The sequence below is a fragment of the Carlito syrichta genome, unplaced genomic scaffold (genome assembly GCF_000164805.1).
Source record: "Carlito syrichta isolate Samal-C Ts95f unplaced genomic scaffold, Tarsius_syrichta-2.0.1 Scaffold71390, whole genome shotgun sequence".
Taxonomy (NCBI): domain Eukaryota; kingdom Metazoa; phylum Chordata; class Mammalia; order Primates; family Tarsiidae; genus Carlito; species Carlito syrichta.
Genome location: NW_007015486.1, coordinates 204,743 through 226,762, shown reverse-complemented (window position 1 = coordinate 226,762; position 22,020 = coordinate 204,743). Strand labels below are relative to the sequence as shown.

At 41.6% G+C, this 22,020-nt stretch overlaps 1 pseudogene; it reads left to right on the top strand.

The window, feature by feature from the left end:
• The first annotated feature begins 3,871 nt into the window (after window positions 1–3,871).
• Window positions 3,872–22,020, top strand: part of LOC103254558 — a 30,774-nt pseudogene continuing 12,625 nt past the window's right edge.

Below are 22,020 nucleotides of genomic sequence, written 5' to 3'. Positions count from 1 at the left end.
CATTCAAATTTAGCCCATATAAAAAAACCAAATAGAATCCCCTATGAGGCTTATGCTGTCTCTGATACTTAGAGTCCAGTTTGGGCCTCCTTTTTGGTGGTAGGGATCAAAGAGACAGCAGTTTTTCCTTGAATGTCAAAGAAAGAGTGTTTTAAACCCAACCACGTATCGTCAGGAAACTTCCCTTGGCCAGCATGCCCTAACTCTAACCTTAACCCTAACAATTTGGTCAGGGTTTATGAGCCACGTCTATTATTGGAGGGAGGTATGTCTGATAATATTGTAGTCAGGGAGGTTAAGCTGAGGTTTCCAACTTGCCAGTCAACAAGACACCAATGAAAGTTCTGGACAGTGGCAACAATGGTACATTGGATTGACCCAAAGAGCACCAGCCACAAGGTCAGCTAGTTTCCATTCCCCCCTGTGAACCCTGCTTAAACTCCACTGGCTTAATCAGCATGCCTTTTCCTTCCTTTGGTTGAGGTAGGCTCTGTATACAACAAAGTCAAAAAAGTTTGATCCCTTTCTGTCTCCAAGATTCTCCAGCATACTGAGGTGTTACACATTTGTGTATGGCTTTTTTTTTTTTTTTTTTTGAGTTGGGGTCTCATTCTGTCACCCAAGCTGGAGTGCAGTGGTACGATCATGGCTTACCGCAGTCTTGACTTCCTGGGCTCAGGCGATCCTTCTGTCTCGACCTCTCGAGTAGCTGGGACTACAGGTGTGCACCACAACACCTGGCTAATTTTTTGTAAATACAAGGTCTTGCTATGTTGCCTAGGCTGGTCTCGAACTCCTTGGTTCAAGTGATCCTCCTGCCTCAGCCTCCCAAAGTGCTGTGATTACAGGCGTAGTCATCATGCCCAGCCTCATTTATGGTCTTTAATCCCTTTTGGGAGCAGGAAGACCCTGGTCCCCTCTCTAATAATTTCTGAGGTCAGGGTAGGGGAGACAGAGAAAGAGAGAGAGAGAGAGAGAGAGAGAGAGAGATAATTTTTCATTATCATCCATCAACATTATCAACTCAATCCAAGCCATTAAGAGCCTGGATCTCAGTCAATGTCTCTTCTATGGTTTCCCACAGGAGTTTTTCCTTTTTTAGGAAAATCTTTCCAAGAAGGTCAAAGTGCACTTACAGCAGCCAGAACCCACTGCAAAAAAGTTCTGAGAACTTTTACTGTCTTCTCTTCCAAATGGATCAAAGGTTAGGATTATAGATTGCAGGAGGGTTTGAACTATTAAAAAAAAAACAAAGGGTGTTTTTTGACCAGACACGGTGTCTCATGCCTGTAATCCCAGCACTTTGGGAGGCCAAGGCTGGAGAATGGCTGGAGCCCAAGAGTTTGAGACCAGCCTAGGCAACATAGTGAAACCTCATCTCTACAAAAATTAAAATTAAAAAAAAAAAATAACCAGGCATGGTGGCATGCACTTGTAGTCCCACCTGTATGGGAAGCTGAGGTGGAGGATCATTTGAGCCCAGGAAGTCAACGCTGCAGTGAGCTGAGATTGTGCCACTAACTCTGATTAGGCGGTAGAGTGAGCCACCAACTCACAAAAAAAGTGCAGCTGTTGCCATTCTTCTTAATAAGCATTCCATATCCACCCCCTCATTTCCTACACAAATCAGCCAGAGTTCTAATGATTTGTCTGATTTTTGCCCGTAGTGGTAGCAAATTTCCCTCCTTTTACACTCAGTGTAAATAAATGCGTGTCTCTGAAACTTGTCTGAAAGAGGTAGAGTTTCTGCCACCCGGGATGAATCTTATTGCTGGCTGTTACATGGGGCAGATTGGAGGTTGACCCCCTGCTTGGCGAGGAAGTTCTCCACCCAGGGAGAGTTAGCAACAAGCAGGGCACTGTTCAGAACACTGCCTCTGAACTTAGTTTCTTATACTCAATCTGCAGTTCCTGCAGTTCACCTTCCCAATTCCTTCTCCTCAGCAGGCACCTTTCCTCTTACAGAAAGCCATGACTTTGTCAGCATCCCACCATCATCACCAAAGTGTCAAGAACTGTGAAGGGTCTGACGCTGGCCCTAATTGCAAGTCAAGAAGTTAGCCTGCCATGGTTTCATAGATGCTGGCAAAACACCCAAGCTTCCTAGATCAGAGATGAAAACCAGTTTATTACTTACAACGATAGCAACAGTCTAAGTATCGGTGTTTTTGCATCTGTCCCTCAAGTCCCAATTCCAACAGGGAATGCAGAGGATTAGGTGACATCTGCCCAGACAGTAGGTTGGGTTACAGAACAACCTGAGCTTGGGGAACTTGAATCTTTTATCATGGTCAGTGACCACGCCTGCCCTTTGTTTCAGAGAGAGACTGCTCTAACCTTCAAAGCTCTTCACTATACAGATACCCTTCTGAAGGACAATGGGTGAGTCAGTGTTTTGTTCCCAAGGTGTGTAGAAACATGAGTGACCCATGGAGAGGTGTCTCCATTAGGACAGAGAACTGTGTAGCAATATCATAGGAATGGTGCTCAAATAGCAGGTGACTGGGAGCTTAATTTACATCTCATATCAGTATGTGTGTTGTATACAAGGAGATCATGAGATCCTATAATACACACAGGAGCTTAGGATTACATAAAGAAATTTTCAACCTTCTACAAGAGGCTAAAATAAAAATCCCCACAAGAGGAAATTTCGGCCTAAAAAAGGACAGTAGAAGTCAAAGTATGTTATTTTTTTTAAAAAAGAGTAAATCCCAAAACTGTTTTTAAAAAGAATAAATTCTAGAACTGTTGATAATTATTGAATTAGAATAATAGGTATCTAGATGTCCCTTTTACTATTTTTCATTTTGTATTTATGTGTTTAAAAACTTCTGTAATACCATTTTAAAGTATTTTAATTGGACAATGTGAAATAGAAGAATTATTTGTTGAAGAAAAAGGTGATTTGGATAAAAACCTCTATTAGTTGGGGTTGGTTTAGAATGTGTCTCCCCCCAGAAAACCTCTACTGTACTAGAAGGAAGAAAAATATGTAAGCATTTTGTCTATAGATATAATTGACACTGAATTTTAGGCTTAGAGATACTTGATAAATTGTAAACATGAGGACAAAAACCTGGGATGAAAGGAAGCTGGACAATCACATCAAATTTCACTGGACAACAAACTGCTATGTCCAACATGCTAGAAGGATCTAATACATAATACATGCATCGCTGAAGTTCCAGTGTTCACTGAGAGACCAAGGAGAATGCAGGTCTTGGAGTGATTGCCACAGATCACCTACATGTAACAGCAAACAAAGCCAAGACAAAACTGACTTCACAGGAATCTAGTCATTCATTCCTTCATTGAGTTTCAATAATGTGCTGACACTGTGCCAGGCAAGTGTATCCAAACAGAGTTAATATAGGCTTAGATTTTTTTAAAAAAATCACAATCTTCAGTATTTTTACAAAGGTGTATTGTTCTTCTATTATTCCTTGTTCTTGAATTACTTAGGCCTCAGACATATTTTTGGAAAGGAAATACAGAATGAAATCTGAAAGGTGACAGATATAGTTGGTATAGTTCATGCTGGATATGTTGGCTCAAGTCTGTCATCCCAGCTCTGGGAGGTTGAGACAGGAGCGTCACTTGAGCCCAGGAGTTTGAGATCAGCCTGGGCAACAAATAGACCTGTCTCTACAAAAATCAAAATCAAAAATTAGTCAGGCATGGTGGTGTGCACCTGCAGTCCCATCTACTTGAAAGACCAAGACAGAAGGATCACTTGAGCCCAGGAATTTGAGCTACAGTGAGCCATGATCATATCACTGCACTCTAGCATGGGTGATAGAGCAAGACCCTGCTCTCTTAAAAAAGAAAGAAAAACAAAAATGAAGAAAGACCTCATCAAGCTTAGAAAATGAATAGAGAAGCATCCAACAACTTGCTGCATGGGCAGCAAGTGGACAGTGAGTCTAGGAAATTAATCTGAACTCTAATCATAAAATGGTCCTCTCTGGATGATCTGTTTGAACCCCTAGAAATGAACTCCATAATTGGCTCATTCCTTTGGCCCCCATTTTGCAGCTGCCCCAGGGCCTAACACCCTGCTGACTGCCCCTGGTCCCTGGATCTGGAGGGTCCCCAGGAGAGCATAGCAAGTGCCCGCGTTGCTCTGCAGCCTGAGCCTTGCCTCTCAAGAAGGACAGAAAAAGGTCAATAGATTCTAAATTAGGAATTCACAGAAAGACTTAAATCCCATAGGAAGATGACAGCAAGAGAGGATATAATCAAAGTCTGTAAGATCTTTGCAAGACCCACAGTAAGGCACAGGGCTGCTACAGGTCATTGTTCCAGTTGTAGCATGCAAAGGCTCCCAGCCAAGAGCATGAAGTGGGGGCAGGGCCGGGCTGGGGTTCAGATTTAGCCCAAGCACCCATCCCTGAGCCATGCACCTGGCACAGGGCTGAATCTGTCCAAAAGAAAGAGCTCCCATTCCTAACTTGAGTGCCCAGGGGGATGCCATTTCTTATCTGCATGAAGGCCTATTTGAGCTAGCGGCAGCCCCGAAGTCAGAACATCCTCAAATCCTGGAATGCTAAAACTCAGGGGCATCCATTGAAATTCTATGAAAGTAGTTTAAAGATAAATAAAAGATGGCATTCCTTTATACAGTGGGTAGTAAACATATGGAACTCATTATCCTCAAGATGTTGCATAGTCCACAAATATAAATAGGATAAAGAAAGATTGAGATTAAATTCATGCTTGTTAGATTCATATGAGCTGCTAGAGCATTGTTAGAAACACACAGGGAACATCTCCAAATGCTTTCAGGGAAAATGCCATGTTTGCTTCAAAATGTCCTGCAGTGCCAGTCAGTGCCATGAACTTAACAGTCAGTGCCATGAACTTAACACAGCTCATCTCTGGCTGTCCAGGTTTCCAGGGAAGGCAACATCCACGACCACCAAGTTTCCCAAGTAACGGAGGATCAGGCTACCATCTCGCTCTCTCTCTCTCTCTCTCTCTCTCTCTCTCTGTCTCTGTGTGTGTGTGTGTGTGTGTGTGTGTGTGTGTTTAGAGACAGGGTCTCACTCTGTAATCTAGGCTGGAGTGCAGTGGCACAATCACAGCTCACTGCAGCCTTGAATTCCTAGGCTCAAGTGATCTTTCTGCCACAGCCTTCCAAGTAGATGGAACTACAGGCTTGTACCATTATGCCTGACTACTTTTTAAAGTTTATGTAGAGACAGAGTCTTGCTATATTGCCAGCCTGGTCTCAAGCAATCTTCCTGCCTCAGCCTCTCAAAGTGCTGGAATTACAGCTGTGTGCTACCACACCCAGTCACATTTTCTTTATATTAACAAACTGTGTAAAAATTCTTCTCAACAGAGGTATGAACTTGTATGTGATCTTACACCAAGTTTGCCAAACAACCTTTTCTTGAGAACTTGTCAGGACGAACATCCACTACTATGCTGAGACTTAAGAGCTCAAGTCAAGCTCAGAAGCAGGCCAAAGATACTTACAACTCCAAGTACAAGCCAGTAGCCAGGCTCGAGGTACGGGAAGGCCCATGTCTCCAATCATGACTGACTGGTCCCAGCATCTTACTACTTTTCCTAAGACAGGCCAGCAGAATCATGAACTTGTCCCACAGCACCCAGTAGGACTATGAATCAAAACACAATAGTCCAACACCAATACACTGTTGATGATTCAACCTGATCTAGCCCACAGGCATTGACCGTCCAGGCCCAGTCAGCTCTACCAAGTCCAGATCTGTCCTTCATGGGGTCTGTCTGCTCATCCTTTGTGGGATTTCCAGATTTTGCTTCTAAACAAGAATGCCCACAGACCCCCAAATGAATAAGTGATACTTTACATCCCAATATAGTCTATGTTTACACTTTGAAGAAAATGAGTATGTATCTAAGGAAAACACAACATGCAGAAAGACAATCCTGTAGATTACAAAGTAGGCATTTGTTCCTGAGTTATGATACGGACGTTTAGCAACTCAGAGTCACTGTGACCGAAAATTGCCAAGTCAGAACAAGGCCTTTGCTTATGTTTGAATACCTAAATGACTCATGCTGATTGTTTTCCCAAAATGAAAGAATAATCTTCCCTAAAGGTAACTGCCAGTTGCCATCTCTTGGGATAAGACAACTGCTGATGGCTTTTAAATCACAGAGCTTTTTTTAACCTCCTTCTGCCCATCAAGTTTTTAAAAATCTTTAAGGTTAAGTTTCTGTACAAGATTCTCCTTAGGTAAGTGTGCTATTTAGTAAATTCTAAAACATACTTCTGGTTGGGTATGATGGCTCACACCCGTAATCCCAGCATTTTGGGAGGCCAAGGCAGGAGGATCACTTGAGCCCAGGAGTTCGAGACCAGTCAGGGTAACATAGTGAGACCCTGTCTCCACAAAAAATGTTTAAAAGTAGCCGAGCATGGTGATGTATACCTGTAGCCTCAGTTAAATGGGAAGCTGAGGTGGAAGGATTGCCTGAGCCCAGGAATTTAAGGCTGCAGTGACCATGCCATTGCATTCTAGACTGAATGACAGAGTGAGACCCTGACTCAAATAAATAAATCAATAAAAATAAATCATACTTTGCTTTTATATTTCAACATCTCTGCCTTCAGGATAGGTGTTTAATTGATGGCTTCTCACAGTCACACTCAGCCAGGCAGCATTCATGACCTGGTTGCCTCATGTTCCATGAGAACTTAGTCCATTGATGCAACTGTGGTGACTTGGCAGTTACTGCCAAGGGCCTGACGGAACAATGGCAAAGCTCCAGACAGCACAACTTTTGATGCCAGTAGAGGAAAGAGTGAGGATATGCAATTGTTAGAAAACTCCCACAAGCACCTTGATAGGGTCCATAAAGCTTCATAATTAAAACTTGCATAATGAGTGTCTGTGGCTTAGACGAAGTCTTAGAAACAATGATGGTACACTCTTTTAAAACATGCTGCCTCTCCTAGACTCTTGGTAGCCCAGAGCCTGATGCTCTGTGGAAAAACATGGATACCTTTGACTCTGAATCCATACTCAATTCAGAAAAGTCCACCTTCAAATGTGCAGAAGTTTTAGAGAGCACTTCAACCAATTAATTTTAAGTGTACCTTCTTTGGTATGCAAAAGAATGATAAATGATTTCTTAAAGTCCAGATATCTCACTCTAAGTTATAAGAAAGTTTTAAGTCATAGTTTGACAGTGGGGTTTTTTTTTTTCCTTAGAGGTTTATAAAACAATGGGTTGTGTGTGGCAGGAATAGCAGTGTTCACCCAATGTTCATCTGTTCCCCGTATGTCCCAGTGCTCTTGTAGGGAGGTTGTGACTTGTGACTTATTCTGGCCAGAGGGACATGGGTGGAAAGAGACTTGTGTTATTTCTGGAGCAAAGCATAGAAATACTGGCCCTTGCCCCTAGATGTCTTTCCTCATGCCATGGCAAACCCTGAAGTCTCTTGCAGAGATAGTGAAGCCTTTGTCAGCATGTGACTCCTGAGTGGTTACATGGAGCAGAAGCCCCATTGACTCTCATTGCAGCAGGGAATACACTTTTCTTGTGTAAGTCACTGATGTTTAGAGGTTGTTTTCACTATAATACAAGTCTAGCGTATCCTTAGAATACAGTCCACCGGACAACCCGTGACATCTTACATATGATAAGATTAAGTGCAGGTACACTCAGTGGTGTGATGGCAAATGCTTAACAACCAGCTTTCATGGAGGTGGTGGGAGACACTTATTTGTAGCATTTGCCTATTTTTTGTGGTGTAAATACTCACACCATGGCCAATTTCAAGTTACCAAAATGACTTTAACCAGCTTGCAAAACTCCTAAAAATTTAACAATCATCTCTTGTAAAGCAATACACGTAAGTGCCAGCATAACCCTGGACATACACTGCAAATATCTCCTCAGTTCACATCTTTCTCACTGAACATTTCTTGATTTTGAATACTCAACTTCATAAAACATATGTATCTCTCAATATATCGTTTTTTGTTTTGTTTTGTTTTTTGCTATTTTTATAGGAAAAATATATGTTTACGTATTACAAAGTCAATAGGACCTTTTTAACAAAGCAGGGCATGAGGAAAAAATATGTAATTAGTAGAGAGTCATAACCGTGTGCACACACTTTGAAAAGTATTATGAGCAAACCTAAGTTTCTCAGTCACTGATACTGAGAGAGACATCACACCATATAAGCCAGCTATTAACAATTGTATCGATTCTTTGATGACCAACAAATGTTTTTTAGTTATTTTGTATCATAACATAGTAGTTGGTTACTTACATATTCGCATTTTACTGTGATTTAGTTACCTCTCAAGAAATTTGTTGGTGATGGCTGGGTCCAGTGGCTCATGCCTACAATTTTTTGGAGGCTGAGATGAGAGGATTGCTTGAGCTCAGGAGTTCAAGACCATCCTGAACAACATATTGAGACATGGTCTATACAAAAAAAGAAAAAAACAGCTCATGCCTGTAGTCCCAGCTACTTGAGAGGATGAGGTGGGAAGATTACCTTAGCCCAGGAGGTCGAGGCTGCAGTGAGCTGTTATCATGCCACTGCACTCCAGCCTGGGCAACAGAGTAAAATCCCAACTCAAAAAATAGATTTTAAAAAATAAATGTGTTGATGGTTTGTGGCTGATGTGTGACCCATGATGATTCTTTTTTTTTTTTTTTTTTTTTTCTGTTGGAGTCTCACTTTGTTGCCCAGACTGGAGTGCAGTGGCCGCTCCTGGCCACCGCAGCCTTGACCTGCTGGGCACTGGCGATCCTTCCGCCTCAGCCTTCCAAGTAGCTGGAACTACATACGTGCGCTACCACGTCTGGCTCAATTTTGATTTATTGTAGAGATGAGGTCTCGCCAAGTTGTCCAGGCGGGTCTCGAACCGGCGGGCTCAGGCAATTCACTCACCTCAGCCTCCCAAGACGTGGGATTACAGGCTGAGCCACCGAGCTCGGCTGATGACTTTTTCCCATTTAAAATAGTGGAAAATAAAACCTATTTCCCTTTCAACTTTTTATGTAGACCATCTGATTTTCAGCAATGGACTACTGACATTAGGGGAGAAACATTGATTATATAAATACAAAGCCCTTGAGCTCTCAAGAGCTTTAGTGCATGAATTTAAAATGACGTCTATTTTGCCTACTGAGGGAACATTTTGCATAATTCTTGGTTTCTAGTTGTGCTCCAGATGGACAGCACTGCTGGTGTGGATGGTGGAAGCCAGTGATTCTTATATTCTTAGTGCGGTTTAAAATATATGGTACAACATTAGTTACTATCTGTTCTGAGCTGAGAAAAAGGGTGGAATCCAATTATTTCTGATTCATTGAAGCAAAATAAATAAGTAACCGTTTGGAGAATGGTTGACAGTTTATCTCCTCCATGTCCTCAAACGTCTTTCCTTTGGACCCAAACTCTCACCCTGTGACTCCTCAATCCCAACCAGTTAAGATGAGACCGAAACCCTTCCCAAGACGGACACTCCTTGCCACTCCTCTTATTCTGAGTAAGGTCAGTTTCTGGAGATATCAGAGGCCATTTAAGCAAGCCCTCTGACCATAATACAAGGGGGACCCCAAAAAATTGGAATTATCTTTTGGAGGGCAGGTCCCTTGTAGTACAGGCTTCCCCTGCTAGGTGAGTGTTCTAGGAACCTATTAGCATCAGTGTAACAGCTAGCGTTGTTGTGAGAGGCTGCATTCGGCTTCCATGATTTTTTTTTTTTTTTTGAGATTCTTTCAATGCGTTTGCCCATTTCATGATGGGTAAATTACAAGCACACCTGCCCATACCATGCTGAGTGTTCAGTAATTTTTAACCAAAAACAGCATGACTCATGTACCCTACCCTCCTTATTCACCCGATCTTTTTTTGTTTGTTTGCTTCCCCAGATGAAAAAAGTCCTCAAAGGGAAACATTTTGTTCATGTGGAAGAGGCAAAATAAAAAATGGTAGAAGCACTAAAAGGCATCAAAATTGAGAGTTTAAAAACTTTTGAGCAAGGGAAAACACATCTTGATAGGTGTATTGCATCAAACAGACAGTACTTTGAAGGTGACTGAAGTTTAAACATGTAAGAATAAATACACAATTTTTGATAAATAAATTCCAGGGTTTTGGGGTCTCCCCTCATATACTTTTCTGCCTATCCCAGTTTAACATTTTGCTGATAGAGCTTTATCCTATCTGGAGTCTTAAAGAGTTCCCAGGAAAGGTCACACCTGAAATTCTTTACCATTTGAATCCTTAGAAGACATTAAGACAATTAGTAGAGGTCAAAATCTTGAAAAAAAAGGCCAAAAATTTCTTTCTGGAAAAGTCATGTTTTAAGAAGTGTGAGATCAGCAGGGAAGAGGGGACCAGAACAAAGCTTATCTACTTGTCAACAGAGTCTGGCATTCCCAAGAAGTTCCTGACATTTCCCCTAAGAGACCACATTGTCACCACCCTAGGAAGATGGATGCCAGTTCAGCCCACCCAGGTCTCTTACACCACTGAAAAGAGCCAAATGATGATTTTTTAGGTGGCGTGACAAGGCTGCTCTCCTTTTACACTGTTAGTTTTGTGACTCCATGGATGCAATAGTGTTGACCTCATTCTCCTGATCCATCCTATGTCCTTGCCCAGGAAGACAGGTGAGTATCTAGAATTTCCCAACTGCTTCCTTCTAATGTCCTGCTTCTATAAGTGGCCTGTGGACATTCAGTGTCAGGATCTCTTAGAAATACAGAATCTTGGCCACATGTGGTAGCTCATGCCTATTATCCCAGCACTTTGGCAGACCAAGGAGGGAGGATTTCTTGAGTTCAGGGAATTCAAGACCAGTCTGGGAAACATAAAGAGACTTTATCTCTATTTAAAAAACAACAACAAGAAGGCAGAGATGGAAGGATAGCCTGAGCCCAGGAGGTAGAGGCTATGGTGAGTTGTGATCGTGCCACTGCACTCCAACCTGAGCAACAGAGTGAGACCCTGACTCAAAAAAAAAAAAAAAGAAAAGAAAAGAAAAGAAAAAGAAATACAGACTCTTAAGCCTCACCCCTGGTTACTAAAGCAGAATCTGCATTTTAATAGATCCCCAGGTAATTCAAGTGCACATTAAATTTTGAGAAGTCTTATCAATGGTACTTGGAAAACAGAAGTTCTGAGGACTTTGTACCATTTCTCAAACAAGCAAATAGGATGTGTCCAAACTGGGTGGTCAACAAACATCTGAAAGGTTTCAATCACCAGAGAGAAAACCACTAGCATTCTTTCAGTTCAACACAAAGTTGAACTGGATCTCTCACAGAAATACATAGAGGCTATTCAGGAATAACTGACTGATGAGAGTTCCAGCCTATTTTTATTTTTACTTTTTAAAAACAGGGTCTTGCTGTCTCACCCAGGTGGGAGTGCAGTGGTACGATCATAGCTCACTATAACCTTGAACTTCTGAGCTCAAATCATCTACCTACCTTAGCCTCCCAAGCAACTGGGACTACAGGTACATGCACCTGGCTAATTTTTTAAAATTTTGTAGACAGGACGTGGCTATGTCTCCCAGGCTGATCTCAAATTCCTGGCCTCAAGCAATCCTCCCACCTCAGCCTCCCAAAGTGTTGGGATTATAGACATGAGCCACCATGCCTCACCCAACCTGTTTTTATTGAATACTCAGCAGTTAGGCTTCTTTCTCTATAGTTAGTTACCATGGAAAACTTGGTTACCATGGAAAATTTGGGTCTCAAGTTCTTTCTGCAATCATATGCTGTGTATCCTGTCCAGTATGAGTGTCAATCACACAGTGGACATTTTCTTGGTTGGTCATTTAATATATTGACTATTTTATATTTAAGACACTTTAATATCCAAAATAATTCAGTATTGTTTAGAGCACTGTATAGTTCTAGAATCATAACATCTCAGAGTTTTTATTTATTAGTTTTTATTTTCTTTATTATTTTCTTTATTATTCAGGGTATCTTAAGTATACCTGTATTTGCTGCTGGAATTCTCCCAAAATACACAGCTGGTCATCTCCACTTTATCTGAATTTGTGGCCTAACATTACACACAGCACCTCCTGTGTCCATATCTCTTGATTTTGGACAGCTCTAATTAGTAAGAATTCTACCTTACGACGAATTAAAATTTGACACCAAAATTGGGTCTTTGTGATTATTCATTCATTTCAGGGTTAAGTTCTCCACCGTATTTCCCCTAGCTGATCAATGCATTCCTTCCTGTTACTAGAAAGTTTGGGAAGCAAGACACAGGAATACCCTAGTAGGGTCTCAAAGGCCATCAAGAAGCTCATGAAGACACCAAGACTGGGGCGCATTTATTTCTAATGCACAGTTCTATTCACCAGACTGCCTGCCTAGAAACACTGCTCTGTGACCAATGCCATGATAGCACAGAAGCAGACGTGCTGGTCCCTGGGAAAGAGTATGGATCAGGGTGTGGTAAAAATCCAGAAGCTGTGTCCCTCCCTTCCTGGGTCAGACATCTGGCAGACATCCCGGGGTGGGACCGGAGGCCAGAATCCACTGTAGGGAGCTGATCCGTTCCCACAGAGGAGCTTCGCCTCTCTGGCCGCTAGCAATGTTCCTTTGTGAAATGGGTGTTCCTGGCACCCACAAGAGTTCACCCTCCCTCCGCTTTTTTTCTCTCCACACTCCACACCCTACTGTAACACCCTCCCACTCCTACTCCCATTGCAGCCCCTCCCTGACATCCAGTCTGCACACACATGCCCCCACAGCTTCCTCTGCAAACACACCCACAGAGCTCCCGGACACACGCCCAGGCGGCGCACGGCTTGGCTTCTGTCTCATGGCCTTAGCCTCCCCCACCCAGCCTTCCACAGCCTTCACCCTGTATCTGCCACCCCACAATTCCTCTTCATCTCGTCATCTCCTCTCCTCATTTGATTTCGTTTTGACTTCCTTCACCTCATCCCAGCCCACCCTGCTTTGTTCCCTAAGGTCTGGGGATGTTGGCCCCAGAATCTCTCTCTGCACACTGGTAACCGGAGCTGTCACAAGCAGGAAAGTCGCCAGCCGGCATGTGCTTGCCTGTTCTTCTACAGCTAGGGAGAGGGAGGATAGAAGGAGGCTGGCAGCAGCTCTATTTCTGGAAACAACAAGAACTCTTGTTTTCCCTCCTTAAATTTCTAAAGGAACCATTCCGGACTTGGCCACAGCCACCATCATCCTCCTTCCCTTCATCTCTGTTGCAAACTTTCATTTGTCCATTTTTCAGATATGAGAGGGACCCCAAAAAAACCTGGAATTTATTTATAAAAAATTGTGTGTTTATTTACATGTTTAAACTTCAGTCACCTGCAAGGTACTCTCCATTTGATGCAATAGACCTATCAAAGCACTTTTCCCACTGCTCAAAACAGCTTTTGAACTTGTCAGTTTTGATGCCTTTTAGAGCTTCTGCTGTTTTGTTTGTTTGTTTGTGTCACCTCTTCTACATAGGCAAAATGCTTCCCTTTGAAGACTTTTTTCATCAGGGAAACAAAGGGGCAAGATCAGGTGAACAGGGAGGGTGGGGCACAGGGGTCATGTTGTTTTTGGTCAAAAACTGCCGAACACTCAGCGCGACGTGGGCAGGAGCGTTGTCATGGTAGAAGAACCAGTCACCCGTTTGCCACAGAAAAATTCACTGAAGCCTAATGCAGTTTCTTACCACAACACTAGCTGGTACCCTGATGCCAATGGGTTTCTAGAACACTTATCTAGCCGGAGAAAGCCTGCACTACAAGAAGCCCATCCTCCAAAAGATAATTTCAATTTTGGGGGGGTTCCCCTTCATACAATGCAGGATTTGTCTGCAGTGGCATCCCATCCATATGACAAGTGACTCAAGTTCAGGAGACCCCACAGATGATAGAAAGAGCAACGAAAGAAGGGGATAAGATTGTTTATGTTCAACCAGAGTCTTAGATGATCTAAATGTGTGTTAATCCCCTGGAATCTATCTATCGACACAATATTGAAAAAAATGCTGAGTCAATAAAGCAGGATACATCAGACTATAGCACTTCCATGTCCCATGGTACCCGAGAACTTCACTAGGATTTAAAAATGACCTTCTTGGGTCATTGGTTTGCCACCGTTGCCAGGGTTTCTTATTATTCCTTGGTGAGGTGGATGGCAGTTTAGCTACATAAATATTAAGAACAACAGGGTCCTTTATCCCTTCCTTTCTAAGAACACATGCATTTTTTATAACAGCTGCTATTTACATGAACTAAATACTAAGCATATTCTACAGCACTGCATCAAACATGATGCAAGAGAGACACTGTTTTTGATCACTGAAAATTTACCATCTAAAAAAAGATCACATCAATGAGACTACAAAAATGTGAACAAATAGCCAGAAACAGCTTTCATCACCTTCTTTTAATGTTAAAAATACTTCAGTGGAGCCTCACTTTCTGAATAATAAAGTCCTAACATATGAATTTGACATTCAAGAACCTAACATGTGCATGTGTGGGCATGAGGGTACCAGTTGTTTTGACATAGGAAAAATTTTATAAAACTGTATTAATAAAAAATTAAAAACAAAAAATTAAAATGAATTGTATTCTTTATAATAGGCAGCATATATTAACCATACAATGAAACATTATTTTATCCTGTACCTTTATAATGTTCTTAATGTGAATAAATACACAGATCAGAAAAAAGAATAAGAACCTAACAATAGTTGGGTGCAGTGGCTCATACTTGTAACTCCAGCACAATGGGAAGCTGAGGTGACGGGACTGCTTGAGCCCAGGAATTCAAGACCAGCCTGGACAACATAGCAAGGCCTCATTTAAAAAAAAATTAGCCACGCATGGTGGCACCCTCCTATAGTCCCAGCTACTCAGGAGGCTGAGGTGGGAGGATCAGCTGAATCCAGAAGGCTCATGAAGTGATCGTGCCACTGCATTTCAGCCTGGGCAAAAGAATGAGACCCTGACTCAAAAAAAAAGAACCTAGGAATCTGTGTCCAGTACACGTTTTCAGCCCGTCTTTCATTTTCTCCACTAACACTGTAGTCTACACACTGGACTTATCGGTTTCCAAACACAGTCTGTACTTCTCGACAGGATCCTGAGGACAGGGATGCTGTGGCTTCTACAGTATATCATGCAGTTTCCAGCCCAATGCTTCTGCATAGCATAGTAGTTGCTGAACAGACACTTGCTGAAGGTCTTCATGAGAACAAGGCGGTTCTGAGCAGGGCGGCATTAGCATTGGCAAAGTCCATTGCCTAAAGAAAAGGCACATCCTCTTTGCCGGCCAAATGCCTGCTCCTTCCCTGTGTTAAGCCCTCGCCCTTTCTGCATTCTTGCTGTGAACACTGTTTTTCCGTTGCCATAACTGCCCCATGATGTTAACACAGTTCACAGCTCTCGGATGTGCTCATTCCATCTCACATGCCCAGGCTTCACATAGCTTTCAACTGGGCTTTACCAGAGAGTCCCAGGTTGCTATCACCACACGTATCCAAAACACACAGGAAGCAAGTTGGTGCGGCACAAGTAAAGACTAGAGCCAGACCCCCCATCAATGAGTTATTTCACCCTCCATTCAGAATGTGGTACAAGTACTGTCTTCAGCTGGGTGTGCTGGCTCATGCCTGTAATCCCAGTACTTTGGGAGGCTGAGGTGAGAGGATTGCTTGAGCCCAGGGGTTCAAGATCTGCCTAGGCAACATAGAAAGACCTAGACCCTACAAAATGTAAAATGTATAAAATGAGCCGAGCATGGTGGCACGTGCCTGTAGTCCCAGCTACTAGGGAAGCTAAGTCAGAAGGATCACCTGAGCCCAGGAGGTCAAGGCTACTGTGAGCTGTGATTGTGACACTGCACTCCAGCCTGGGTGACAGAGTGAGGGCCTAACTCAAAAAGAGAAAAGAAATACCATCTTAAGGAGGATATAAAGACCAACATTTCATTAATGTCTTAACTCCCAGGGAAACCTCTTCTCTCTCCCACCTTCTGCTCGCTTAGCTTCTTATGGCTTCTATTTCATTTAACACGAGTACAGTGTATTAGCTTAAGAAATTTCTTCTGTCAACAGACCTTGAAAGTCAGTAATAGCTCTAGAAGTAATTTTTTCCAACAATATGATTCTGATAATGTGAGTCTCATAGTGACAAATACAGCCCGATTCAACAAGTCGTCAATAATTGTCCATGGCAATGGACATTATAAGTCAATCAGAAACACTTCACTGTAATTGTGAATATAGGTCACTAAAATTCACAGATGACTGTTTCTCATTTCAGTTCTTTCCATTTCCCCTAACAATACTTTCTAAAGCCCAGAGTTATAAATGGGAGCAATTGTAATTTAATCTCATTTATTTGACCACTTTATATTACCAGTTTGAAGTACTAACAAGTTATGAAATACCTCATATGAATACAGTGAAAGAGAAGAAGATATTTTTCAAAACTCCACACACTGGATAATCAGATCATGAACAGATGAAAGCTTTAAAATCATCATACTTAAGCCGGGCTCGGTGGCTCAGCCTGTCATCCACACCTTTGGGAGGCTGAGGTGAGTGGATTGCCTGAGCCCGCGGGTTCGAGACCCGCCTGGGCAGTGAGACCTCATCTCTACAATAAATCAAAAAATCAGCCGGGCGTGGTAGCGCATGCCTGTAATTCCGGCTACTTGGAAGGCTGAGGCGGAAGGATCGCCGGAGCCCAGCAGGTCGAGGCTGCGGTGGCCGGGAGCGGCCACTGCACTCCAGTCTGGGTGACTGAGTGAGACTCCAACTCAAAAAAAAAAAAAAGAAATCATCATACTTTTTTTAAAACCTTCAGTATTATACTACGTGGAAATTCTAAGTTTAATAAAGTAAAAAAAAAATTAGAAGAAATTAGTCTATTATATTAGACACTTTAGAACTTGAACTTTGGATCAGGCGTGGCTCATGCCTGTAATCCCAGCACTTTGGGAGGCTGAGGCAGGAGAATGACTTGAACCCAGGAGTTCAAGACCACCCTAGGCAACATAGTGAGATCATGTCTCTATATTTAATTTTCAAACTTAAACAGTTATTAAAAAACAGTTTGAGCTTTGAAATAACAATAATTAAGCCAACTTTTGCAGAGTTGGAGGTGAGGTTGGGGTGGGAGGTAGGAAGAGCCATTTTCTGGGGATAGTGGGAAACAGGCATTCTGGAAGCCACCATAAAAAAGAGACCGAGTCCAGAAAGTAGATGAGTAGTTTCCTAGGGCTGGGGAATGGGAGGGGGGATTGGAAGAAGGCTAATGGGTATAAAATTTCTTTTTGAAGTAATGAAAATGTTCTAAAATTGGGGGTGATGGAAACACAACTCTATAAGTATATTATAAGCCACAAATTAATCACTTTAGATGGGCAGATTGTATGGTCTGTGAATTATATCTCAATAAAGTCCTTAAAATAGAGACAGAGTTCATAAATGTTAAACTTTGAGAATTTGCTGAATCTAATCTAACTCATCCTAATCTGACTCACTCCCTCCAATTTTGAAACATTTTTTTCCCCTTTCATAAGCATGTAAATCTTAACAGCTCCCGGCAAATTCAAGCCAAGAAAAATGAAACGGGTACTCGAGTTCATGAGTTTTCTGGCAAACAAGCAGGAACTTGAATAGTGAACTACTATACCTTTGACTCAACTTATTTCTGTTTATCTTGCAACAAGTTGAAGAAAATAGAGGTTTTATTGCAAAAATAAATGTGAATTTACTAAACAGATGTAAAGAAGGTAACACAATGATGTAAATAGCAATGAAATAAACTAAGGCCATAAATGTCCAAAGCCAAGGAAAAGAGGGAAAGATGGCGAGAAATAGCCCTGGTTTGAATTCCAGCTCAGCAGCCTGCTAGCTGGTTGGCATTAGGTAGAACACTAACCAGTCCAGCTCTGTTTATCTCCTTCGTAAAATGGAGGCTTTCATAACATGCAAACTTGTTCTGAAGATTAAAAATAACATATATAAATCCTGGCACTTTAGGGCACTGAATGAATGAATGATAGTTACTATTATAGCAAGGGACATACATTAATGCTCCACCATTGTTCCAACATCTTACACATGTTACCTCATGAATCTTGAGGAAACCTGCCTCAATCAGGGTGGGCTAGGTCATGCTGCAATAACAGACACCTCCAAAGTCTCAGTTGCTTAAAAAAACCCAAAGGTTTTTTTCTCGCTCAATGTACTTATCCATCCCATGTTGGCCTTGGCTCCGCAGCATGCAACCTTTGCTCTAGGACTTGGGCTAAGGAGCTGGTCCTATCTGGAACATTTCCAGTCATATGGTAAAGGGGAAAAAAAGCAGCCAATCACACACAGACTTTTAAAACATATGCCTGAGACTACACATATTACTTCTGCTTCCTTTTATTGGCTAAAATAAGCCACAAGGTCAAGTCCGTCTTCAAGGAGGTGAGAACTTGCATTTCTAATATGTGTCTAGAAAATGGTAACACAAAAATTTGTCAACAGCCTTAATGATTACCACACAACTTCATGAGGGAAACGTTTGCTTTCTCAATCTTAAAATTAGAAATTGGAGGCACGGGGAGAAAAAGTACTTGCCTACAGCTATATAGCTAGGAAGTGGCAGAATAAGGGATTTGGAACCAAGTTGTGTTGTTTTTAGCCAGAACCTGAAAACTGAAAATATTCTACCTGCAAGGCTATGTGAATATGTCTCCCATCCCACATTTATAGAAAAATGTGTGCACATTTCCTTTGGGAACCAATTGACAACTGCCTTCTCAGAAACCAATCTGGAACAAAAACATTAAGAATCAGAAAATGTTCACACACCCTTTGACCTAGTAATTCTAGTTCTGGGAATTCATCTTAAGAGAATCATTCCCAAAAGATGAAAAATATATATATATATATATATATACTTATGAAAAGATGTATTGTGACAATGTTTATAGCAGTGAATAACTGTAAGGCATCTACCCTTTCAACAATAGGAAGAATTAAATTATTAATTATACTCTCAGCATATTATTATAAAGCTTTTGCTTGGTGATTATGAAGACCATGTAGTAACATGGCAAACAAAACTCTTGATATAATGTTACATAAAAAGCAAAATAGGCTGGATGCAGTGGCTCATGCCTACAATCCCAGTACTTTGGGGGGGCTGAGGCGGGAGGATCTTGCATGCCAAGAGTTCGAGACAAGTCTAGACAACATAGCAAGACCTCATCTCTACAAAAAAATCAAAACATTAGCTGGGTGAGATGGTGTGCGCCTGTAGTCCCAGCTACTCAGGAGGCAGAAGCAAAAGGATCGTTTGAGCCCAGGAGGTCGAGGCTGCGGTAAGCCTTGATGGTGCCACTGCACTCCCAGCTTGGGTGACAGAGTGAGACCTGGCCCAAAACAAAAAGCAAACAAACCCTTTAAAAAGAGGCAAAATAAAATCATCTTCAACTGTGATATATTTGTCTAGCAAAGACTACTAACATACTACATATTTGTTCTCCTCTTTGCTCTTTTGGTAATAGAACTCCCACCTCTTTCTTTTTGTGGTAATGAAAATGTTTTAAAATGGATTGTGATGTTGGAGACACAACCCTGTGAATATATTAAAAGCCATGTGGCATACATAGCCCAGCTACAAACCACATTTCCCAGCCTTCCTTGAATCTAGATAATGTCATGTGACCAAGTTCCCGCCAATAGACTACGAGCAGAAGGAATGTGTGTAACGTTCCAGTTTTGTCTAGAAAAATGATGAGGCACGTATTCTCTACCCCCTCCAACGAGGCCACCATGCTAGCCTTCTAGAAAGGAAACCACAATAACTGAAGCAGTACCTTAGGTCCAAAGATGAAAGTCACGGGGTACTGAAAATATGAATTTTTTTCTTTCTTTCTGAAACTTCCTTAATACAATTTTTATTATTCAAAAAAGTTAGGAAAGTATGTTGACTGTAGTTGTAATGTAACTACTTATCAAAAAAAATTTTTTTTTTGAGTCGGGGTTTCTGTTGCCCAGGCTGGAGTACAGTGGCGTGATCACCACTTATCACAGCCTTGACATTCTGGGCTCATGCAATCCTCCCACCTAAGCCTCCAAAGTAGCTGGGGAACAACAAGCATGCACCACCATACCCGGCTAGTTTTTGGATTTGTTTTTAGAAACAAGGTTTTGATGAGTTTCCCATGCTGGTCTTGAACTCCTGAACTCAAGGGATCCTCCTGCCTCGGCCTCCCAAAGTGCTGGGGTCACAGGCCTGAACCACAGTGCCTGATCTCAAAAATTATCTTAAATATCATTTTTATGAAAGGAAAATAGACCTTCTTTGTTTGTGGAGATGTTTAAGGAAAACTTTAAAAAACCAAAAAATAATACAGAAGCAGAAATGGTGTTTTTGTCCCAGTTTGGGCAATTTAATCTTTTTAAATAGTCAGAAATGATTAGAGAACATGATTGAGAAGAGCCACCGGCAAGGAATCTACAGTGCGGGAGGAGAAAGACCCAAGAATCTGTGCAGCCCTGGGGCAGCATGAGGCTGTCAGACTGTGTGAGTTGGGGGGGGTGATCTCACCAGCCCAGTCTATTAAAAGGAAGAAGTGGGAGAAAGGGAGCGAAAAGAGACAAGCCAGCTATTGTTCAATTTTACCAATGCCAACTCCTTTCCTTCTCATAATGCTACTATGGAACATAACATTGATTTGCTCAAGTAAAGCCCTATGGTTGGACTCCTGGGATCAGCATTTTCAAGAATCTACAAATACAAAACCAGGAAAACATTGCATTCTTGGAAATGCTTAACAGAGAATCAGATTGTTATGGCTACCTATGATTCAAAAGAATAAGACTTTAATTCAAAAGAAAGATATAATTGCTGACACAATTTTAAGAACTTTACATGTATGTTATTAACTCATTTAACCTTCCAACATCCTATTAGATGGGTACTTTTAAAATATTTTATTTTAAAGATGTGGGGTACACTTCAGCATTAAGTATACAAGCGGACATTGTATAGGTGGGTTTGATTACTATTATCTCCATCTTACAAAAAAGGAAAAACAAGGCACAGAGCATTTAAGTAGCATTTCCAGGGTTATACAGCTAATCAATAGAAGCCAGACAGTCAGTTTCAAAATCTGAGTCTTTACCACTTACCTACACTGCCTTAATCATTAAATTATTAAATCCAACAAAAATATGTAATCCAAACTCCAAACAATAAATTTTCTAGTTAGTCTTCTTAAGGCTTATGTTAACACTTCTAGCAGTATATATAAAATAACGAATTGACAGATTGCTTTTGTTTGAGATTAATTACATGCCAGTTACTGAAACGTGGTATGAAGACTGCTGGTTGCCTACCAAATATCCCTTCTCCCCTTCTCTCTCACACTAGTAGTTCCTCTGTTTCAAGCTGGACATATTGCCACCCAGGTAAAAGATCACACATTGAGATCATGCTTGAGGCTGTGTGTAGCCAGGTGACACAATAAGACCTCGGTGGAGAGGGGATGGTGGCTTCCAGGAAGTCTCCTCCTGGGAAAGGTCACACTGTTCTGCATCCTGCTCTTTGTCTTTGGGGTGTGGATGTGCCGGTTCTTGCTTCGGGCGGACGAGACTCCAGCAAAAGCTGAAAGTAGCCAAGATCTCAGATGACTATGAGGCCACCATGCTAGACTTGGTCTGGCTTTCTCCAGAATTCTTTTTACGGGAGAGACTAATGATCGAATTGTTCAAACTACTCTCTTGAGGTCACTATTGCATTACTTGTAGTTGAATTTAATCCAAACTCATTCATAAACTTAACTTTACATGACTTTTTTACTCTGACTTGGAAACATAAAAAAATCAATTAATATATACAATTTATCTGAACATGTATGCAATAAACCTGAAAAAGTTTATGCAATATTTCTGAACAAGAATTTATCTAAATGACTATCAGTTCTTAAGGAATTTTTTTAGGGGCACCTGTCTAAGGCAGTGCTGTCCAACCTTTTTCATGACATGAC